Source organism: Pezoporus flaviventris, unplaced genomic scaffold (assembly GCF_033815535.1).
Source record: "Pezoporus flaviventris isolate CSIRO_AGI_PZ_B2104156 unplaced genomic scaffold, CSIRO_AGI_Pfla_v1 ptg000030l, whole genome shotgun sequence".
Lineage (NCBI taxonomy): Eukaryota > Metazoa > Chordata > Aves > Psittaciformes > Psittacidae > Pezoporus > Pezoporus flaviventris.
The window spans coordinates 2821040-2838429 of record NW_026892578.1 but is presented as its reverse complement, the minus strand read 5'-3'; the positions used below and the strand labels follow the sequence as shown (position 1 = coordinate 2838429).

Sequence of the window (17390 nt, the reverse complement as noted above, 5' to 3'; positions counted from 1 at the left end):
AGGACAGTTTGTGATCACTGGGATAACATCTATGCTCCAAGCACAACTTGCTTCCACTGAAGACATAAAATGATCACCTGCCCACAGTGAATCACTGTGAATCAGAGGCATCAGTGTAATGCATCTTTGTAAAATAGTTATTTTAAAACAGTAAATGTCATACAACTAATTTTTTAAAGTGTTTGAAGTGAAACAAGCTAGAACTATGTCAAAAATAAATGGAACATTATTAAACTCTCATATCAATAGCTTTTAACCTTTTCTGATTTGAAAACTCCCTGAAAATTTCTCAGTGGAAGAACCCTTTGGTACAAGCTAATTTAAAGCTACTGATCGTAGGCTTGCTTTCCTCAGTCACTTCCCACCAACATATTTGCATAGTTCATGGACAATTTGAAAACACTAACTTGAGCACTGAAAGAACCAAACAGCAATGATAGTCAGGACTAATTCTTTTTTTTTTTTTTCCTGGTTTTATGTTGTTTCCGTCTGCTCAGAACTACACAAATTATTCACCTAAGAGTCTACATTCTTCCATGTTTGGTCTCAATTTAGAAGTAAATTTGTATTCAGAAAGTGAGAGCAAAAGACTTTCTGGGCATTCTCCAGTTCTAAAAATGGAAAGTCTATTAATAACATCTTTATCCAACGAAGAAAAAAAACAAAACATTTTTCAACAAATTAAATAAAACCAAACTATAGCTGAAACCCTACAGGACAATAGCGCTTTATAAGGTATACACTTCCAAAAAACCCAAACAAGCAATTTGCTAACCCGAATAAAATCAGAGTCTGGCATTACCTATGGGGAATGAAGGCAAGGACCACTGGCTGAAATGCAGGAGGCTAGCACCCAATCCAAGCCTTGTGGATCTTTTAATACTGAAGCAACAACAGTGTCACATTCCCATGAAAACTCAGGCTACTAAAGGGTGATGCAGGAACAGTGGTATTAGTGTGCATTCAGCAAGCACTTTGTTAACTGTTTCATTTTGAACAGCTCTGAGGCTGAGTATCCAAGGGATGGCTCTGTGGTAATACAGCACCAGACTTTAAGGAGAACTCCACATGCAACAAGCTATCAAATCACATCATTATCATGGCTGTGAAATTATTTGACTGTTAGACAACCTCAGGTATGCAGTTCACAATGTAAACTGTGAAAGCCACAAAAATACTGTTTTCTACACTTCTGCTGTACTACAAGTTTTTCTACGACCAAAGCCCCACAAGTAGTTCAGCTAATTTAAATGACTGGAACTGTAAACTCTAATCTTACAAATGGATGAGTGTTTTCAGAGATCCAGAGGTGAGAAGGTAAAGAAGTTTGATGGTACAGTCAGGTAGAAGATGCAGAAGTTTATATATTTATCAACAGTTCCATTTTAAAAGTATAAACACTGCACAAATGGGCAGGTTTGCTTGCAGTTAAGCTGGCACAAAGGCAAGTGCCATAAAATCATAGAATAGTTAGGGTGGGAAAGGACCTTAAGATCATTTAGTTCCAACCCCCCCTGCCATGGGCAGGGACACCTCACACTAAACCATGGCTCTGTCCAACCTGGCCCTGAACACTGCCAGGGATGGAATATTCACAACTTCCCTGGGCAACACATTCCAGTGCCTCACCACCCTCACAGTAAAGAACTTCCTCCTTATATCCAATCTAAACTTTCCCTGTTTAAGTTTTAACCCGTTACCCCTTGCCCTATCACTACAGTCCTTAATGAAGAGTCCACCCCCAACATTCCTATAGCCCCCCTTCAGATACTGGAAGGCTGTTATGAGGTCTCCACGCAGCCTTCTCTTCTCCAGGCTGAACAGCCCCAACTTTCTCAGCCTGTCTTCAATATGGGATGTGCTCCAGCCCCCTGATCATCCTCGTGGCCCTTCTCTGGACTTGTTTCAGCAGTTCTGTGTCCGTTTTATGTTGAGAACACCAGAACTGAACACAATACTCCAAGTGAGGCCACACGAGAGCAGAGTAGAGGGTGCAGGATCACCTCCTTCGACCTGCTGGTCACGCTGCTTTTGATGCATCCCAGGATACAGTTGGCTTTCTGGGCTGCAAGCACACAGCGAAGCCAGCTCATGTTCATTTTCTCATCAACCATCATGAAACTACAGCTGTATGTTCTACAACTGTAGCTAAAATTACATTGTCTGGGAGTGGACATCAGTGACATCCAAATAACTAGTGTTAAAACATATTAATTTCCTCCCCAGTGACAACCCCCAGGTCACTCCTCCGTAAGTGGGTACAGAGTTGCGAAAACTTACCCAAACAGATTTTCCTAATGTGTTTTGTCATATTATAAAAGCACTCTTCAGTTTGCTAAGATTACAAATCAGATTCTGGGAGTCAATAGTGAAAAAATCCTACAAACTTCTCTTCAGTTCTGGGAAAGCTGTGATCATGTGGTAATTGCTGTGTCTATTTTTCAGGCACCTTTACAATCACAGTCTTTTCAGCTCTCGTGTTCAGAGTTTCCTTTTTGACCACTAATATGGAAAATGACCTCAGGACAGAAGATATCTTAGTCCTTTTGTGCTATATGGTTTCAAAGCCAAAACACTAAGCTACAATATGCCAGTGCTGTCTTTGTAGTGATGGATGCAGCTGGACATAGAAGGGATCTTTCCTATTCTGTAAGGCTCCTATTTAGCATACTGATTTTGTCTAGTCTAATGAAAGATGCCTTGTAATGGATGCCAAGTACTTATTGGTACTTACTAGTGCTCCTGGGGAAGGGGAAAAAGAACAGTTTTTAAACACAATCCAGAAGAGCAGCTCCAGATGACTGGAGCTGTTCTGGGAAAGTTACAAGCTGCTTTAAGACTTAAAGAAAAATAATGAGAAATCTTTTGTCTGTGCTTGCCTCTTCATTGCAAAGCAAGATATCCAAGCTCTCAGTTATTATCTGCAGTACCACCAAATGCATTTCTCTGTAAAGCTGAATAATTATCAACAAACATATATGGTAAAATACAGTCACTTAAGGCCACTCATTCCCAATGCTCTGGGCATCTGTTTTGTCCATGGGATCTATAACCAGTGCTCCCCAAATGACTTTTGCTCCAGCAGTGCCTTCCTGAAAAAACAGTCCTCAAGAACTTGTCCTTTCCATTTTTCCTCTTTCCACAACAAATACTACCTGAAAGCATTGCTCTCCCAACTTTCCTTCTCAAAGAAATAAAAGACTCTGTGCCAGGGCTCTTTATTACTTAACCCACCAAAGTGAATGGGTTAACACATATAACCCGTTGTTTGTCTGTGGATAAAATGCACCAACAGGCACCATAAAAAACAAAGCTGATTTGTCATATTTCTGAACCCAAAATAGAAAAGGCTTTCTTCTGTTATAGTATATGGATTTCAAAGCTGACTCATAGAGAAATATCAGGGAGGTAAACCAGAAAGTACTAGAGGTTGTTATCCAGAAATTAAGTGCTACCTTTCAAGCTATTGCTGTTACATATATCTGAAATGTTTACAAAATGCTTTTTTTTTCAGAATTTCTCTTCAACTGCCATTTAAGAATGCTGTTGAAGAGCTCTCCCGTAACTAGCAAAGAACTCATCTCTTTGACAGTACATTGCTTCACTTAGAACATTTTGCATTATTTCCTACTTATTGTTCAAAAGATTTAAAATCCCCCTCATTTCGCTTTTTACCTACTTGTTATTTCTATAGCCTAGGAACTATAAAACATTAACGAAGAAAAAACAGTGATAACACTTTTCTTTCATTAACAATGAAAACATCAAAATCACTTACATTGATAAATAACTGCAATTCTATGCCAAGCTTAAATCTGCATAAACTGGCATGTGAAAATATTCATGGCTTTTCTGCTAAAATTTAAAAAGATCACAAAGAAAAATTTCATCAAACCAAACTAATATATATACACACATAATTAGAAAGCAAAAGATTCCTCTCCCAGTAACAGTGGATAGAAGGAAGATAGCATCAAAAATTGTCTTTTGCTGCAGAATATGTAACTGAGCCAAAAAGAACGGAGTCTGATTATTTACCATCTTTTCTGTATTCCCATTACCAGCAGATTATTACCATGATATTCTAATCACAACCTGCTTTCAACTTGCTTTTAAGTCTTCTTTTGCAATGCTGTTACTTTATCTTTGTAAGGAAGGTGTTACATTTTTAATTTCCCAAAGGTTATTAATATTCATAGTCAGATCATAGAGTTTCTGTATTAACCTGGGCTCTAATATACAGGGAGTCCCAGTCACTTAAGAAATAACGTTGGAAAAATGTTTTAGGAATGTTTTCCTTTAGTTTCTGTGCCCATTTATCTAGAAAAAAAGTTCCCCCTCTCTCTAGACTGAAGACAAGATCATAACACCACACCTTAGAGCAAATGAAGACCTTTAAAAAAGGAAAACCAACAAAAGATAGCTCACATCAGCTGCTTCTCTTCCCACCATCGATAGAAGTCATAGCTGGTGCCTTAGTTCAAACAGTTCAGCTTCTACAGTCAGGCCTTCTTCACATAGTGCTAGCAGTATTTCCTAAAGACTAAGGTACTGACTGTATTAACAGGCATGTTTATTAAAAATGACTCCTAGGTCACCTTATGGAATGGGATTAATAAACATGAGAGTGCCAGCTGAATAACAAGTAACATCTCAAGGTGGAGATCTTCAAGTTTCTGGAATGAAAATTCCAGCTGAAGCAGTGGAAATCATAGAATTGTGTTAGAAAAGACCTTTCAGATCATCAACCGTTAACCAACAGCTGCCAAGCCCACCACTAAACCAGGTCTCTAAGCACCACGTCTACAGGGATGACGACTCCACCATTTCTCTGGGCAGCCTATTCCAATGCTTGAAAACCCTTTCAGTGAAGAAGTTTTTCCTAATACCCAATCTAAACCTCCCCTGGAGCAACTTCAGGCCATTTCCTCCTATCCTATTGCTTGATACTTGGCAGAAGAGACCAACACCTACCTTGCTAAAACCTCCTTTCAGGTAGTTGTAGAGAGTGGTAACATCCCCCCATGAGCCTTCTTCAGACTAAACCCCAGTTCCCTCAGCCACTCCTCATGGGAGCTGTGCTCCAAACCCTTCACCAGCTTCATTGCCTTCTTTGGACATGCTCCAGCACCCCAAAGTCTTTCTTGTAGTGAGGGGCTCACAACTGAACACAGAATTTGAGGTGTGGCCTCATCAGTGCTGAGTACAGGGGGATGATGACATCCATTGTCCTGCTGGCCACACTACTGCTGATAGTTGCCATTGGTCTTAGCTGCCTTGGCACAAGCTGGCTCGCGTTCAGCAGCTGTCAATCAGAATCCTCAGATCCATTTCTGCCCAGCAGCTTTCCAGCCGCTCTTCCCCAAGCCTGTAGCATTTCATGGGGTTGTTGTGACCCAAGTGCAGGACCTGGCACTTTGTCTTGTTGAACTTCATACAATTGGCCTCAGCCCATTGATCCCACTATACAAGATGCTTCCAGGATACTACATGAAACCTGTAGGTTTACACAGCAAGGTTCTCCTCCACACAACATTTTTATTTTGCACCTCCACTTAGAACATTTGAGAATATTTGGCATCCACCTGAGGCAGCTCCAAAAATCACCTTACCACAAATCACAACAGGTTTGCCTAAAGGAAAGTCACCACCAAGTGAAAATGTCTTCTTTTTTTAGAAACACCAGATCAATGTTCAAATATCTGCCTAAAAATAGCTTGGTGTTAACAGCTGAGCAGCACTTCATTATTCTTCTTCTTTCTTTGCTCATGCTAACATGGGCAAAAAGTCAACAATAAAATACAATTTCAGACAGCTTATTTTTTAAATGCTTTCAAGGAGAGTAAGCTCTCACAAGCACCTGAGCCATGATACATCTTTTAGACTATCTCATCTTTGTGTTCTAGACACTTCTAGGGTTAAAGTCAAGCAGGAGCTGCATGGGTTTTTAGTATGGAAATTATAGAACAATCTTGAACATAAATATTCCCAAACTGATGTACTTTTTGTTTCAAAGCAAAATTAGCATAAATACATTTCCAGAACAAATTAATATTATATGTGCCTGCCTACAAACACCCAAAATACCTTGGTACGTTTTATTTTTAGGTTTTATAGCATACAATCTATCCAAACAGAACACATACAATTAAAAGCAGCAAGCCAGAAAGATCCAAATAAGTTGAAACAACCTTCTCTCTTGTACTGCATACAGTTTGGCAGAGACAGAGCTCACATAGACCCTATTTAATTGTACGAAAATATTTATTACTGTTTAAGAATTCACATGACCAAACCACAAGGACAGTGTTTATCTTGACTAACCACTATGCTATGAAAAGGTTAAGGAAGGTGTATAACCTTCAGATGGGATTCACTACACTGAACTGCACTTAAGCACAATAGGCAACTAGTTAGAACTGAGTAGGGAGGGATAAGAAACTTCAAAAGGTAATTTTTTCTGACTTGTAAACAGCTATCTTAAGAGCCTATGAAACAGGGTTAAATTTGATTCCAACATCTCATGTTTAATAATGATCTACAACAGTGCTTGGGCAGATCAGGGAAGTATTCCAAACCTTGTTTGTCTCCTCACTGAGGCTTATTTCACCCACACACTCCCCAACTTTCCTAAAGAATTGTGATGGGAAGGAAAGGTTTGCAAGAAATTTCTCTATTTCTTTGTTCTCCTCATTTGGAGAGATACCTTTTTTCTGAAACTTAGAGGTGGAAGTCCCTCAGACCTGATCATCTTTTCTCCTCCACAGACCTCTTCAAGTGATAATTCTTCCACTTTTTCTAGGCATCCTTGTAAGTGACAGCCATGCAGGCCTGAGATGTTCCAAGTGTTACCTCTTGCAAAGAGGCTTAGACAGATTTTCAAATTAAAATCCCTCTTTACTAGCCAGAAAAGCATGACTTGAAGCTAAATAAAACCTAGAACACAGAAAGAAGGCCAAACCTAAACTGGGACAGACTAAATCTAAGGGAGTTGACCATGTCTCTAATACATAAACCTGAAAAAGCACTCGCACATTTTCACTCTTATATTCTCAGTCCCCCCTCCTGCCATACATGCTCTCAGACTGTCATTTAAAGCACTGTGTGCAACAGAACACCCCCCTTCCAAACTATTGACAATTCAGTTCATAATCAGTGTTTTTTCTTTACTGTGGCAATTTTCCAAGTAAGGATTGTGAGATCATCACACAATTGTGTTTATCACAGAACAAGAACAACTTAGTACCATTATGTAATAATTAATTAGGAAGCAGAAAAAAAAAAGAGAAGCTATACTATTATCTCCTGATACTCTTCTAGGCACTTAAAAACCTCAGAAACATAGGCTAAGCACTTACTAATAAACAAATAACTAGAGAACTTACATAGCATTGCCAGAAGCACATTAAAAAGGTTTCCTACTGTGGTGTCCTCCGCCTGTTATTTTATGGAGAATTCTGCTAAAGAATGACCTATCAGTGTCTTAATAGCTGATGAAGCCACTATGAGCAACTCAGGATTTCCAGCAAAGCAGCAAACACATTACTTACCCCTACTCAAAGAATTCAGCTCCTTATTGAACCTGGTATTGGGCCAAACCAGCATCTAGGCAAAGTGCAGTTCTTCACTAACAGACAGTTACAAATTTCAGCATTTGTCAAACTAAGAAAATATCTGGGGCAAGGGCTGTCACTGACTGTAACTATTTCACTTGTCATTTGTCACTACAGGCACATCAGGTATCTTCAACCACAATTTTAGTATCTTCAACCACAATTTCAACTTCAGAGCAAGCTTTTCTCTCAGTGGGATTATCACCATGCATTTCTATGTTGGTTAAATATTTTATCCATATGCTAGGTACACACACAAACTGCAATCACTAAGAAGTGCCATATATTCAGTTCATGTCATCCCTAAATCATATATCTGGATACTTCTATTTGTGTATCACAACCTTCCTACAATACCACATTGTTACATGCAGACTTTCATTAGGCTTCTGATGGACTACAGACATCCTGTTCATTAGCTATCACCTAGCTGATATCAACCATGTTCCGAGGCTCCCCATGACTCCAACAGCATAGCTGCAGCAATTTTATTTCCCATTTTGTTAGTCTTATGGACATATCCAAAACAGCTGTCTCAAAACTCCCCTTGTAACTTCAGTTTTCTGATCATAGCTGCAGCTGTTCTCTGCATCTGTTACGTACTGTGCTAAAGTTTCTTGGATATCGCAAAAAAGTGTTGCACACTTATGCCAGATCAGGCCCCAGCCCAGATGCACCCAGCTGAAGTGCCCTCCCTCAAGTGGAAATACCTCTCCTGATACTTCCCTGGATCCCATCCATCATTTTCACGATGGTATCAAACTGACAGACTAGAGACAAACTTGAACCCACTTACCCTCACACAGGCCTTTCTCCTGCAAAGAATCCACTGCTGAACTCCCTCTTCATAGGAAAAGTTGTTGCATTACTTCCTAAGCTGAAGCTGTAGCACCATCCAATTTCAGGCATTCAGCACAGATGCCAGAGTCAGGTGCCTAAGCTCTGTTAACAGCCAACACAGAAGTAGGAGTTGGGTGCCTAATTAAAAATCTGCCTCTTGGTACTCATTATATAAGAGCTTACTTAGACTGCTAATTTTGAGACCAAGGTTAAACTCAGTAACTGAATTCCTGCCAGTGTGTGTGGCCCGACACATTGCTGTGTTGAATTCCATCCCTTTAGTATTACCTAATAGTACAATTAATTGTACAGCCATTCCATTTAAAATCATGTACTGGAAATTAACATCCTCCTCCTCATCATGCAGATGAAACTTCCATCAGGAAGTTTCAACAGCCCGATTTCAATACAACATGACAACAAAATGGACTAAAAATCAAAAAAGCCTCAAGAAAACTAAACAAGTCAACTCCCAAAAATAATTCAGCACACTTATCTACCTCCTGTTTTCTCCCCTTGTGCCAGTTCTTTGCATGAGTTTCGAGTTCTTACACTAACCTATCTTCCTCCACCTTGAACAGTAATTTTAATACAATACCTTGTTAAATGGTTCAGCAGAATCCAGAGAGACCAGATCTAGCATCACCTTTCTTTTTCTAGAAAACCTACTTTCGTATTAGAAGAAAAGATACTAGGTCAGTCTGACATGACCTATCTTAGCAAAATAGTTTGCGTTTCATTCTCCTTGCACTCAACTTCCATGTCTTTAATTATTCATTCCTTAAAAAAATTTCCTAATGTTATTAAGGTCAAATTAACAAACTTGAAGTTGCCTAGATCACATTTTCCATTTCTTTAGATAACTGTACATATAACATTCAATAGTATAAAGTAATAAAAATCCTCTAAGAATTCTTAGTAATGGATCCATATTTTAATTACATTAAAAAAAAAAATTACCTTTAAGAAATTCCCAATTTGGGAATTCCCAGTACAGCAACCTAAAAAGTCACTCTGACAGCCAGAAAGTCTGAATGCTTTTAAAATACAAGATGGAAAAACTGGATGCTTCTCCTGAGATTACAAAAAGTTTTATGAAATTTATGAAATTATGAGTAGAATACTCAAGACTTCTTGAAAGCTCCCAAGACCCCAAAATCACAAGTACAGCAAGATATAGCTATGGTCCTTGTTTAACTTGATATAGGAAATCCCAGTGCGAATCTGCAATGCTTCTGGGAATTCTGTTACACAAGCCTCTTGAAGAGCTGCATAGTACCTTAGATTCCCAATATTCAGTACAATTTCTTATATTCACGAACTGTTAGTGTAGACTTTGCAACTCATATGCTACAACTGGAAAGCTTTTTTCGATAAGGAATGATTTTCTTAATAAAATGGAAAGGCTTTTAAAAAGTTATCCTTTTTAATCCTTTATCCTATAACCTAAGTACACTATCCTTTTAGTGTATTTATTATACGCTATTCAGTTCAAGAAAACTGTCTGATAGGATGCAAGATCCTTTTTTTAACTCTTCATGTTGCTTTAGCACTTTTGTCTCTCTCAGATTGCCAAACATATGAAAAAAAAGGGGGGGGATGGGGCAAAAAATATTTTAGAAGCACACAAAACATTCCCTTAGTCTGCAGTTTTAACACTTTTTTTGACCCAAATTGGCATTCCTATGCCTTGAAACAAAATCAGTGGGGCAGGCACCTCACATATTCAAAGCCACTGAGTTTAGGGGCATCACATGAGCACATGCGTTAACTATAAGCTTCAGTCCTACTGAAATGAGCAGAAAAGTAAGATTTCTGCTGATGCAGACTTTAAGGCTGATCTGACTTCCTGGGAGACCTCAGATCACTGACAGCTGTTCCTGACTTCACCAAGGGCTGCAAGTGCTCAGTGTCTACACAAGACTTTTATTGAGATGTCTGAGTTCAGATTAAAGGTAAGTATTTGAAAACCTCACCTCAGGTATTTCAGGCCCAACTGTTCTGCCCTCCCCAAAGTTCTGAAAAATCGTGCACTAAAGCTAAAAATAACTAGGAGCCTTTTCTGCTATTTATTCTGCAGAGACCAGCATGCCAGCCATGCTCCAGTCTGAGGCATGCTGCAGATTGTCTTTTCTTACCATGCTTCAAGCTATTGTGTTCCACCTAGCATTGACGAGAGAGTAGGCAAGTATTTGTACTGCACAATCCACACCTTCTATGTACAGAGGTCTGGACTTGAGGACCCACAAAGTGACTTCCTATCTTATCTTCCTAGCTATACAGAAAATAAAACTGGAAGTAGGAAATGATCCATATGCAAAGTTTCCAAGAATGAGAGTAGCATGGTAGGCAGCTGATTTTGAGGGTTGGTTTGGATTAAGTGTTTATCTTCTCAGTATGCTTTAGTGAAACAATTATTCCAGAAATTCTCATAATGATTCTGCGGTAGTTCATCTATGTATCTCCCACAGATAATGCTGAGATTACTAACAATTAGGTACCGGGCATTTTGTAATTTAATCACTATAACAGCATTATAATTAAAATGCAAACACAGTATAAAATTAATAGGTTATTGAATTGAATGTTAACTTGGACAGGATAATGTTCCAAACACTTCAAAGGTCTTGATGTAAGAGTAATATTTAATTTCAGAAAACCCATAATTTATCCTTGCGCTTGCGCAGAACATAACATAGGTTGAATACTTGCAAAAAGAGAAAGAAGTCACCAGAGCAAAGAAGCAAAGTAATAACCCATGGATCATGGTAGTCTCCAGACACTTAAAACATCTGAAATTCTGCCACCTTGTCCCTGATTTTGTGCCATCTACAGCTGTTCTCATTAGCTATACATCATCATGTCTTCTTACCCTTCTTTCTGTCCTCCCTGCATTCAGGCTTTATTCAATCTGATTATGCTTTTATTTAAGATTTTGTTCAAACTAAGTCCTCCATCTCTGTTTTCACAGCTAAAGTGATGGTTAACTCTGCAGACTAGAATCAGCAGAGTCAGAAAAACAACTAATAGAATAGACAACATTATGGAAAGGGCAAATGCTTCACATTATCCAATAACTGCTCATGTAATTATTGTAATTATAAACACAAATCCAGCATGGTGCATGCAATTGATCTAGTACTAACAACAGAATGATGAACGTGATGGCCTAAGAAATAGGATCACTATATATTTAACACAGCCATGCATTCACATATGGCCTACTCTGCACTTTAACATACTTAAACTGATAAGAAGGGAAAAGCAAGAGGGGAAGGAACAAACTAGTGAATGCTGGGTTTTGTTAAAAAAACAAATTGCAATAACGGATAGTAACCTTGCAGTAAAAGCTAACAACAATCACAAAGCAGGCTGCTGTGCTAATAAGAACTACCTCTCCTTAGTCATTCATGCAGTTTGTCTGTTTGTCACCTATACCAGTGGATGTTTTCTGGACATGTCACCCAGAGAACTGTCTGAAGCATGGACTGCTGCTTAAAAAGGGTGCCAGTGGAGATAAATTCTGTTTTATACACACACATATTAAGGAGCCTCAATCAAAAAAGCTATGTGGAGCTTTATATATCTGACACTGAGACTCTTAATGACGAAGCCTTTCAAAAATCCAAATCAGCTGAAAGAAAATATACACCAAAATACCAAGCAAGCAGGCAAACAGAAGTGGGTGGCATTCTCTCTTCTTACTTTTTTCTTTTCTCTCCAGTCCTAATCTAACACAAAGTCTCAAATGAGTAGTGGGATCTGTCTATATGGAGTTGATTGCACAGCTAGAGCCATATTTGAGAAACAATTAGGATGATATAGTGTTCCTGTAGGGGAGCCCCAAATACTGTTTTCTTCCTCTATTGTTACAGATTTCTTTGAAAGTGTGGACAGACCCTACAGGGGAAAAGAAACGGGTGTTTTGGGGAAGTATGAGAATTCTTTTTTCATTTCTTCAGCAAGAAGCAGCACTGAACTGGATGAAGATGGAGGACTGCCCCAGGCATATCTTTTCCAATGCAGACAATGATTAATATAAGAAAGATTATATGCATTACTAGTATTACTGCTGTTCCCTTTAAGTCACAGTAAAGACATCTACAGGGTCTGGCAGTGCTCATTTGCTGCTGGCAACTTCATCCCTGCCTTTTTGGGATTGAGAAAGATCTGTAAGTGCATGCCTGATTCTCAAGTTATTCTTCACTTAACAGTTCAAGATGGTGAAAGGAAAAAAATTACACATAAACCCCTGGAGCATCCTGTTGTGCACTGTATTCTATTCTGCCCCAGTTAAATAATCCAGTACATGGTATTGATCTCTTGCTTAATTCCGTATGTAGGGACAATCATGGTAACACACTTCTCCAGACTTCAGTAATTGATCCTCAGTCTGCATTAAGACACACATCTGATACAAGAAAAGCAATGCTGCATGAGGAAGTGCATTTGCTGATCTATCTGCTTAATCTTACAGATAAGTTTGTGCTCCCTTATGAGAACTTGGGGAAAAAGCATCTCTGAGAAGTCACTACTGCTCGCCACTGACTCTACTCCAACTTTCATTCTTTGCTGAAATCTGTGAAAGTGCACTGGGGGCATCTGTTTCCTTTTTCATGGAAAGAAAATCGCAGTACCTCCTCGGGTTGAACAAACACAGAGCCAGAACCCACAAGCATGACCTGACATTAGGTCTGTTCCTCAACACTGTCATACACACACCTCCACAAGTTAGTCTAGCTAAAGAGTGTAGTCAGGCAAAATGGGAAGCAAGGAAAAGATTACAAAAGACACTCACTACATCAGAGATGAGAAGGCTGAGGGTTCCCCCTCAATTTCTACACGATTACTCAGGTGACTGCAAGTGTCACATGTGACTGTGAGCATCACATTTGACCATGAGCATCGCATTTCACCTCTTGCTGCCTCCTATTCCCAGACTAGTAAAACCTCCTACCTTTACCAGAAGACTCATTTCACTGGTGTCCGCCTCATACTGCATTGTTGTTAAGGCCATATACTACACATCACTATGTGGACCACAACTTCTCTTATTCTCTGAAAATCCAGAAGTCCGGTGCAGCTGGCCAGCCTGACAATACAACCCACCAACAGCTGCTCTGTCCCACAGGAAGCCAGAAGAGTACTGTGACTGAACTTTGCTTGGAAACAAGTGGGCAACAGTGCTATCACAAGAGTCCTCTGCTAACAGGAACCCCACCAGACACCTTTTCACTTCCCAGGGCCTAGTAATGTGACCATCAGCCTCTGCCCCCTGACACATCACAGGACATAAAGTAGCTCTTTCACTGTGGAGAAGTAAACACTTGAGAAATATTCATGAAGTGTCCAACAGGATTCAGTTCCCATCCTGAAGGATACTGCTCTATGCTACAGCAGTACTCAATGACAACAAAGGCAGATCTGCTTTCTTCCATTTCTGTTGGTCCAGTGTCCTGGGTTCAGCAGTAGCAGTTATTTTTCTCCTTCTTAGTAGCTGGTGCAGTGCTGTGGTTTTGACTTTCAGCCTGGTAACAGCACTGATAACACCGATGTTTTTAGTTGTTGCTAAGTCTGCTAAGTCATGTTTACTCTGATCAAGGACTTTCTGGGTCTCATGCTCTGCCAGGGAGGAGGGGAAGCCGGAAGGAAGCAGAGACAGGACCCCTGACCCAAACTAGCCAAAGAGGTGTTCCATACCACAGCACATCATGCCCAGGATGTAGAACTGGACGCAGTTACCCAGAAGTGCTACATCACTGTTCGGTCAGGCTGGGTATCAGTTGGCGGGTGGTGACCAGTTGTATTCTCTTCACTTGTTATTCCCTTATCATTATTATTACTGGTGGTAGCAGCAGTGATTTGTGTTATGCCTTAATTACTGGACTGTTCTTATCTCAACCCGTGGGAGTTACATTCTTTCGATTCTCCTCCCCATACTCCAGGAGCTGAGGGAGGAAGGCGGGGGAGTGAGTGAACGAGCTGCATGGCTGGGCTTAAACCACGACATCCAGGATGTTCAAGAAGGAAAATTAAGAACCACTGGTCTGTTCTTATGGTGGAAACAAGTGACAAATACTGGTCTTTCAGTATAGGCTGTAGTTTGAATCTCACCAATTTCCAGAAATATATCAATTGTTCAAAGATAAACAAATCATACTGTCATTAGCTAATGACATTATCTAATCATTAGCTAATTAGAACCTGAGCTTCTGCGGACAAAGCACCCAACAACAACAGAAAACCTCTGGCCAACGTAGTGAACTGCCCACAGGACAAAACATAGGGTAAGCATTTCACTGATAGTAGAACACAGGATCTTGTCAGCACTCCGTTATTTCTGAGACTAAAGCTCCTTTTGCTTTGTCTGTCTCTAATTTACTTAATATCTGAACCTTTGCATTCAGTGTCCACAGATCATCACACATTATAGTAGCAATCTCTAAAATCATATTACCTTACTCCGTCTTTCACAGATGAAATTTGGCATGTGCATCCAGTTGTTTTTTAATAGTCTGAAAGACAAAAAAAGGACAGTTTCTGACTGAATGGATCTAAATAAACAGGTTAGTACTACAGGAAAAAAAGTTTTGGAGAAAGCAATAAATATAAGAACATAAAAAGAAACACTAAAAACTTGTAAAAAATGCAGTGTAAACATTTTATAACATAGTTCCTTAGCCATTTAAGACAGTATACAGACTGTGGATGAGTTCTGAAGAAAGAGAAAATAAGAATAAAGGCAAAAGAGATATTTCAGAATTGGTTACTGTTACCGTAACATTTCACATGTAGGGATTATATTAATGAAAATACATTTGCAATACAAAATGTATTTAACTAAAATTACTTTTCTATTATGTCTGTAAAACACTCAATGCAGTTACAGTATAACAAAGCAGCTCAATACAGCTCAATAAAGCAGCTACTTCATGTCACCAGCAACAATCAGTTTCTCCCAGCACAGCTTCCCAACTCAGCTACCTTGTCCTATCTACTTATTCCATCTACAGTCAGTGTTTGGGTCACTACATAGCACTGCAGCTCCTTCCCCAGGAAACAGAAAAGCTAACGACTGAACTCAGCCCCCCCCCAAGCAATTGGTATTTCCTGCAGGTTCAGACTGAATTCAAATGCCCCTGGCAGAGAGATTTAAGAGTTTAATTTCTTGCTTCCAATACTCACAGCTCTTCCACTGTGACAAGGAACATACTGTCCTTGGCCATACCACACCACATCTAAGCAACAGGCATCTTAATGTTTGGTTTTTTTCCCTTCCAGAAGTATAATCAAGATATTCCCTTGCACGTTTTATCCATAAATCAATCAGTCCAGTATCCTCAACCAAGTTCAATGTCAAATAGATACACAGTCCAGGAAAGTAATGCAGCTAGACGTGAAGAGAGAAAAACAGAGCTACTTTGCCCAGAGGCTAGCTTTGACAGCTTTTATCTGGGGGAGCTCAGCAAGTGGAGGCTGAGATGATTCACAATTTGCTCTCCAGAAGTACATGACAAGGGCTAAACACTGGACAGGTGAAAAAAGCATTAAGATAAACAGGATGTTAACAAAATAACTAACCTAACTGCAATAATAGCAACCAGAAAAGCTAGTTTAGCCAAGGAAAAACTTGGTTTCCACAGAAGAGGAGCATCATGCCACTGTTAAGACTAGGCTCAACAATCAGGAAACTCCACCCAGCCCTATGCTTTTACACACTCATCAACTAATCACCTAAAATTTCTTACAAAATTGTACCTCTTCACAGAAGTAGCCTATAAGGCAGCTCACGTTTTCTTCTCTTTTCATTGTCCAAGGCGAAGGCAGAACCAACTTGAGATTCACTTCTACATGTCTCAGTTCAGATGAGAAGTTACAAAGCATTTTACTTACCCTAGCTTTTGGAGAGCTCCTCAATGAGGCCAGAGACATCTGACATTATGTAGCTCTTTTCAGAGTTAAATATGATATGCACTAGTTTTTGGCAAAGTCATTTACTATTTTAAATAATTTTTATTTTGGTAAATTCAGTGTAGGCACATAAAGTCCCATTTTGGTACCCTTTATAACTTCAACTGCATTTATTTAGTATAGTTGTTTTTTTTTTTCCTCCATTCTAAAAGCAAAGCGCATACTGTGAAAGCTCCTGGGCACCATGGAAGCTACTCACAAAGCAAGTCACAGTCAGCCAGTCGCCACATCAAGGGCTGATACAATGGACCTGCTACATTATAATCTTGTAATATACTGTACCACCATCCACCTTCAGTGCTTTTAATATAAATACTTAAACCTGGTCAGTTATTATTCATTTCACTTAAAATTAAGAAATGAAAACAGCAGACATGATAACGGAATCTAAAACTCCTATTTACAATACTATTATAAAGATGACTAGTTCTGCGGCCACAGGCAAACCCATTTCATGTCTGCAGCTTAGCTCACACATCTGTAAAATAGAGACATTGCAACCTAGTAACTACATCAAGTTTCTCTGCTGACAAGTTATAGTCATACCTTGCTCACTACCATCAGAAAGTCACACCTGTTTTGCAGATCAACAGTGGAAATCACACATTCTAGGGTGATGTATTTTAAAATCAATCAGTGAGATTTTTAGAAAAATACTGCTACTTCTGCAGAGAAGCCAAATCCTACCTACTGATCTCCCAGCAAGTTCTGACCTCCTGCAGGCGCCCTCCTGCTCTGCACCCCATTCTAAAAGCAACTTTGGTTCTTCAGCTACATTTCAAGTGATACATTTCAAGAGTCTGCCCAGAAGTTCTCTTTTACACGATCACATTTTTAATTGCACTCCAATTCTGTGGTCCTTTGGTACCTGATTAAGAACCACTAATGTGGTAGCTCTAGCCATGACAACTGAACTGAATACTAGTAGTACATCCAAGGCCAAGCTGGATGGGACTTTGAGCAGCC

General features: G+C 39.5%; 1 protein-coding gene across 15 annotated transcripts in view; it reads right to left on the bottom strand.

Moving 5' to 3' along the window:
• INPP4A (inositol polyphosphate-4-phosphatase type I A) overlaps window positions 1–17390 on the bottom strand; it is a 103225-nt gene that overhangs the window by 61369 nt on the left and 24466 nt on the right. For all 15 annotated transcript variants that reach the window (XM_061459710.1, XM_061459709.1, XM_061459712.1 and 12 more), the window contains exon 2: window positions 14911–14968. The gene's annotated coding sequence lies outside the window, so the exon portion shown is untranslated. The remainder of the gene's footprint in view (window positions 1–14910; window positions 14969–17390) is intronic.